This window comes from Symphalangus syndactylus, chromosome 1 (assembly GCF_028878055.3).
Source record: "Symphalangus syndactylus isolate Jambi chromosome 1, NHGRI_mSymSyn1-v2.1_pri, whole genome shotgun sequence".
Classification (NCBI taxonomy): Eukaryota; Metazoa; Chordata; class Mammalia; order Primates; family Hylobatidae; genus Symphalangus; species Symphalangus syndactylus.
In genome coordinates this window covers 44,886,088-44,892,995 of record NC_072423.2, presented here as the reverse complement: position 1 = coordinate 44,892,995, position 6,908 = coordinate 44,886,088, and the positions used below count along the sequence as shown (strand labels likewise).

Genomic DNA, 6,908 nt, shown 5'->3' with positions numbered 1-6,908 from the left:
TGTAAAGGTGGTTCTGTTAACCTTCCTTCCCACAACTACCTCCTGTTGCCACATTGCGTGTCCTCATTCCTTTCCTCTCAAGACCTCTTTCCTGCTCTCTGTCAACCCACAACCAAGCTCAGCTCCTCCCAGAAGCCAGAACTGAGCAGAGCCCCAGACAGGGAACATTCCCTTGCTCCTAATATTCCTTTACACATGCACCCTCTAGACTGCCCTATGATCTGGATACTGACATATAGCAGAGCCTCTGCCTCCAGAAACGTGGAACATACTTCAAGATCCCCCGCAGAAGAGTGAAGTTAAAATAAAATGAGAATAAAGAATTTCATTAAGGCATCCCCAGGCGGGGATGCTGGGGCTTGGCAGTGGGCTGAAGCAGCTCAGGGCAGCACTGAGTACTCAGGACTCCACTCGGCTCTCTCTCGGCACCAAGATGCATAAGAAAGCTGATGCGATGACTGAGGGTAAAAGCCAGATCAAGAAACCAGAGAGACCACTTCCTCCCTTAGGTCCTGTGGCAGTTGTTCCTATAGGTTGTGTCACCATAGCCATCCATGCCAAACCTGGCTCCGAACAAAATACTGTAACGGATTTGACAGCAGAGGCGGTAAATGTGGCTATTGCAGCACCTCCATCAGTGGGGGAGGATAATGCTGAGCTTTATAGCTTATCTGTCCAAGGTCTTAGAACTCACGAAGAGTGATGTGGTTTTGGATAAGGGTGGTACATCGCATGAAATGGTAGTGAAGCTTTTGGCCTCCACAACTCCAGAAGAAATCTTGAGGAAATTTAAAAAGAAAGCTGGAAAACAAAGCAAGAAATGGAAAATACATCCTTGAGAAACTTTTATTGCTAATGATGAAGAAGCTGTTACAAGCACATTCAAATATATATATGTATTTGAATGTGTATATATATATATTCGAATATATATATATATATTTGAATAAGACTTCAAAAAGTAGACATTTAAAAAGTAATATACGTTGAACACAGGTTCTAAAATCCCTGACCCCAAACAGCCTGGAGCATGTTACTCTGATTTTATGGCATTATAAAACAACAGAGCTGGAAAGAATATTCAAAGTGACCTGATTTAACAGCTTTCATTCTCTAGTGGGGCTTCTGATATCCAGGAGTTGACAGACTTGTTCAAGATCATAACATGCAAGATGGTGACTAAAACCCAACACCCTTGCCTCCTTGTTGAATGCAGTTTATCCTGCTTGTAAATTAAAATTACCATATCTCCACAACAGTTCTGGAATTCTGGGGATTGCGTTCTAATCCCGTTTACAAGTGACAGAAAATCTGTTACACTGCTTTGTAGTGTTACCTTATATGTTAAATTGCTTATCTACGTGAAAAAAATAATTTTTTACATCTTTTAAAGACTATATTTACCATTTTGTAAAAAAGTAATGAAAAATCATAACGTAATTAAAAGTGAATTACAATTTTTGAGAAAAAAAGAATTTCATTAAATGAAAACTATCATGAATTTGCTTGACAGGAAGAAAATCTCTTCTTCACATGTTTCTAGGTTGAGTTTCCTATCCCTGTAAATAAGCTGTGCTGAGCTCTCTACCCTGTACTCCCAGTACATATCAATCACACACCCCATTTCCTTCAGTTCTAATACGTGCAAGGGCCTGTGCTTCATGCTCTGGAGAGATGTTCTCTAACTTTATGTGTTATTATCCCCTAACACGCTAGGTGCCTCCTCCCCAGGGTGCCTTTTGCCCTGGACCTGAAACACTACGGTCTCCTAAATCTTTTCCTCACCCGATCTTCAAAACCTCAACAAAACCCAACCTCCTGGAAGTGTCTGACTTTTCAGCCTTTTCTTCTGAATTATTGTATTCCTAGTGTTTGGTAACACAGGATGAATTATTTGATACAGGATTTGCTGGTGTTCTTTGCTATACCCTGTGTGTCAGATCTGTCTCCTCATCTCCCTACAGCTTTTCTAAGGAAGGATCTATGTCTTTTGCTCTTTCTGGAGCTCTTGCTGTGCTCAGGCCGCTGCCGCAGGCATACTAGGGAACCAAGAAACACTTCTTCCTTAACTGTTTTTTAAAAGGGAATAGAAGCCCTATTCTATTTTGTCAGGTGCAAGGTAAACCAGAGACATAGTAATTCTCACAAAGCGGCAGAGACTCTGATTACATGAGCCTAGAAGCAAGCAAAAACAAGCGATAGACGGAAATAGAAAATGGAAGATCAACGAAGGGTGCTGACTTCTTCTAGGAGTGTGTGGGAGTTTGAGAGACCCCAAAAGTGAGATAAATAAGTCAAGAGCAGGGACCACAGAGAAGATTGTGTTTCATGGCCAGCTCCTGGCCTGGAGCTCCATCATTCAACTGTAAAATGGGTACAGTGTCATTCTCACACTCCTACTTTAAGGACTTTTGCAAGACCTAATTATTTATTATTCATAAAGGGCTTTGAACTCTTCACATGAAAGACACCAAGAGAAGTTCAAAGGATGAGTCAGTATCATTATTAGCTATAGTTCAACTCAAAGTGAGAGGAAAAAATATGACCATTTTCAGTGCACCTGTCATCTTGGTCTTTTTTATCATTTGTAGGATTTTTGTGGCTAAATCAGAATTGCTCTTCATTACTTTTTCACTGGCAATTAAAAAAAGATCAAAATGGAACTTGTAACAAGGAATCTGAATACTAATTTTTGCTCTCTATAAAAAGGTAAAACATACTTCTCAGAAATATCTCGGGAATACTTTTCTCTTTAGACTATCTGCAAGAATTTCAGGGAATAGGTGACCTTACTGCCTTAGAAAAACTGGAGCTCGGAGAAACGGAGGAAGAAGGTAAAACTCACCAGTTTTAAATGTTGATTTTTTTTTCTTTTTTACACCAATTGCCAAACCTCCAAACTGCCAAAATGATGGAACATTTTTTTTTAAGCTGAAGCTATGAATAAAACTATCGTTCTTATTATCAAAATGCTGCCAACAATAAATCCTGACATATATTCTCTCTCTCCTTCTATCCACCACCCCCTTGCCCCTGCCAACAGCACAGTCTTTGGGAGGTGAGTTTCTCAAAGTTCCAATGGGACTGGAGTTTGATCATTTTCTTTGCTGTTCTGGCTCAAGCTTTCTTTGGGGTTTGTTTTCCATCATGGGCTGATGTCTGTGGGTCATGTCCTTCTCTTGCTGAGGTCTCTGTTTGCCTCTGGCTTTCTTTATTTCTTGCCTTTTTCTTGACCTGTTTGCTTTCAGGAATATCTTTACTGAGAATCTGCTCACTTCAAGCTTTAACAAAACGAGAATTAGGACCAACCACAGTCATTGCTCTCACTTCTTTCTAGCATTTCTCCTTTCTCTCTGACGTACATTAGTTCATTCACCAAAGTGAACATGTGTGTTGGAGTTGCAAATGGAGATTAGGGATGAGCAAAAGGTGTCAGCTACTCAAACACCCTATTTCCTTCTCTATCTTAGATTAATCCTTTCCGGGAACCTTAATATGAATTTTTAAATAATGTTTAAAGATGACAAGTAGAGAATAAGTTGGCTTGAAAATAAACTGCCAAACTAGAATACTTTCTGCTCTGCCTGCCAAAACTGGGAGTTGAGAGGGCTCTGCACATCATTACCCTTCCACAATAGCAGATGCTGTCTAGGTGGCCCATCTGGATGGACTGCTAGGTAATCCATATTGTCCCTGATCCAAAAGAGTCATCGGATCTTGAACTGTGCTGTGGGCTTATTAGTAATTCACCAGAGGCTTTGTGTCCATATTCATGGTATTCACAAGTATTCTTTAAGGGGCTTTTCATGCCATAGCAATAATTGGGTACCACATGACTACTCAATCTAAAATATCTTAAATGTGTGTTTAATAATTCCTCTCTTTCTATAAATTATTTCTCCAGAATTTGTTGTTGGTTTTTGTTGTTGTTGCTAGGGGAGTATATTATACAATATAAACAACAAAAGGATCCCCATTTCAATAATACTTCCTTAAACATAATAATTTAAAAACAACCCTTAATGCTCAGAGAGATACATGGGATAGTAACAATGAGAAACAGACCTTTTAAAAGACTCCATGATATTCTTCTTTCTTTATTATCTGGCTCAGAATTCTATTTCTAAGAGAATCTCTATCTAAATGTTCCATTTTAAACACACATACACATGCAAATACCCCCTCCACTCTCACACCTTATACACAGATAAACATGGTACTTCTTATTAGCTTCACTTTTAATACCGGTCTTTATTTTCAAATTTCCTCAGACATTATTTGTTCCCTTACAAAACACTGTACTCATCTCTGACTTATCATCCATAACCAAACACTTGAAAACAAATTACTCAACCATTATATCCAGCACTAGAGTGGAGATGGGTGACCTATATTCTGATCCCAGCTTTGCAAATAATTAGTTTTGTGACCCAGAATAATTTACTCTCACTAAGTCTAATTTCATCATCAGTAAAATACAGAACATTACTGTCTTGTCTATTTGCAAGGTTGTTGTAAGAAATACTTGAAAACTGAATATGAATTTGAAGTAGAATGCTTATTATTGTCCATATCTACCTTATGGCATCTCTGCTTCTGCCATCCTCTCTGATAGTGTCTCTGCTGATTGCCACTTCTCCAATTTATTATTCACTCTTTCATTTATTGAACACACATTTATCATATACCAACTCTACACCAGGCAGTGGAAACTCACAGACGCATGGAGAAGGCTGGCATCTCAGCTGAATATGGCACCACTATATGAGAAGTACCCAAAATTCTGGAGGGCACCTACCCCAGAGGATGAAAACATAGAAGGATTCAAAGCAGTTCGTCAGTATATATATGGAACGGACATGTGCCTTATCGTGCTTTCCATCTCAGTCACTCACCATTCATTCCTCTTTCCTAATAGGATCTTCTTTTGAGGAATTTGCTCTTTCTTCGTTGGCCAAGGAGCAGACTCAACCAATGTTGATTGGGTTCTGACCTAACACACAAAATTTGTTCTATGGTGGCAGAGAGCCTTTAAATAGTAGTAATTTACTGATTATTGACACAGCCTTTGACCCAGCTTTCTCTGACATAAGACTGTTGCAATCATTACATATCTTGCTCCTCCAGAACTGGCTCCATTTCTACCCTCTTCCAAGCCTGGTTCTCAGCCCTTTATGTGAATTAGCAACATACTCCACTAAATATGATTTTTTCTTTAGGAGCTGGAGTTGCCTACAACACAACAAAACCATGTGTTAAAAAAATACACCTATATGCTAAATGTACTGTGCCTTTGTGAATATATCTGAAATATACAAGCCTAAGGTCTCAATCCATATTTATTCACTCAACCAACAAATATTCATTGAGCATAAACTATGCATCTGGCACTGTACCAGCTCACAGACAGGAGAGGAGGACAAGCAGTTAACAGGTAATTAGAAAGATAATGTGTGGGAAGGAAAAGAAGCTCCTACTGAAGATAGTGGTGGCAGACTGGAACTGAGAGAAGACTTTCCATGAAGAAGTCATATTTTTCCTTTGACATAGGGGATGAGGAGGAGTCTGCTGGTTAGAGGGAATGGGGATGGAGTTCTAAAGTGAGGGAACAATAGGTCCCCCAAGGTAGAAAAGCATGCGCACAGCTTGTTCCTCTCCATTTCGTGCATCACCAAGCCGCAGAGCAAAGGGATATCAAGAGGAAGCTAGGAAGTAGAGTGTTATTCCTGGTCCCACAGCTAATTCACTGTGAACTTGAAAAGACAATTACTTTTTCAAAAAAATTCAATAGTTTTGGGATACCGGTGGTTTTCAGTTACTTGAATAAATTCCTTAGTGGTGATTTCTGAGATTTTATTGCACCTGTCACCTGAGTAATGTACACTGTACCCAATATGTAGTCTTTTATCCTTCAACCCCTCCCAACATTTACCTGCTGAGTCCCCAAAGTCCACAGCATCACTTTTATGCCTTTGCAACCTCATAGCCTTGCTCCCATGCATAAGTGAGAACATAGATATTTGGTTTTCCATTCCTGAGTTACTTCACTTAGAATAATGGCCTCCAGCTCCATCTAAGTTGCTGCAAAAGACATTATTTTGTTCCTTTTTATGGCTGAGTAGTATTCCATGGTGTCTATATACCACATTTTCTTTATCCATTCATTAATCAGTGGGCACTTAGGTTGGTTCCATATTTTTGCAATTACAATGTGCATGTGTCTTTTTCATAATGACTTCTTTTCATGTGGGTAAATACCCAGTAATGGGATTGCTGGATCAAATGGTAGTTCCCCTTTTAGTTCTTTAAGGAATGTCTATACTGTTTTCCATAGTGGTTCTACTAATTTACATTCCCACCAGCAGTGTAAAAGTGTTCTCTTTTCAGCACATCAAAGCCAACATCTATTGTCTTCTGACTTTTTAATTACGGTCATTCTTGCAGGAGTAAGGTGGTATTTCATTGTGGTTTAATTTGCATTTCCCTGATGATTAGTGGTGTTGAGCATTTTTTCATATATTTGTTGACTGTTTCTACATCTTTTTTTGAGACATGTCTATTCATGTCCTTTGCCCAGTTTTTGATGGTATTATTTTGTTTTGTTTGTTTGTTTTGCTTATCTGTTTGAGTTCCTTGTAAATTCTGGATACTAGTCCTTTGTTAAATGCATAGTTTGTGAATATTTTCTCCCACTCTATGGGTTGTCTATTTACTCTGCTGATTATTTATTTTGCTGTGCAGAAGCTATTTAATTTAATTTGCCATTATGTATTTATTGCTGTTTTTGTCGCATTTGCTTTTGGGGTCTTCGTCATGAATTCTTTGCCTAAGCCAATGACCAGAAAGGTTTTTTTCCAATGTTATTTTCTAGAATTTTTATGGTTTCAGGTCTTAGATTTAAGTCTTTG

The 6,908-nt window shown here is 38.8% G+C and overlaps 1 pseudogene; it reads left to right on the top strand.

Moving 5' to 3' along the window:
• The first annotated feature begins 349 nt into the window (after window positions 1–349).
• LOC129488248 (UPF0235 protein C15orf40-like) lies at window positions 350–1,232 on the top strand (annotated as a pseudogene).
• Window positions 1,233–6,908: the final 5,676 nt, after the last annotated feature.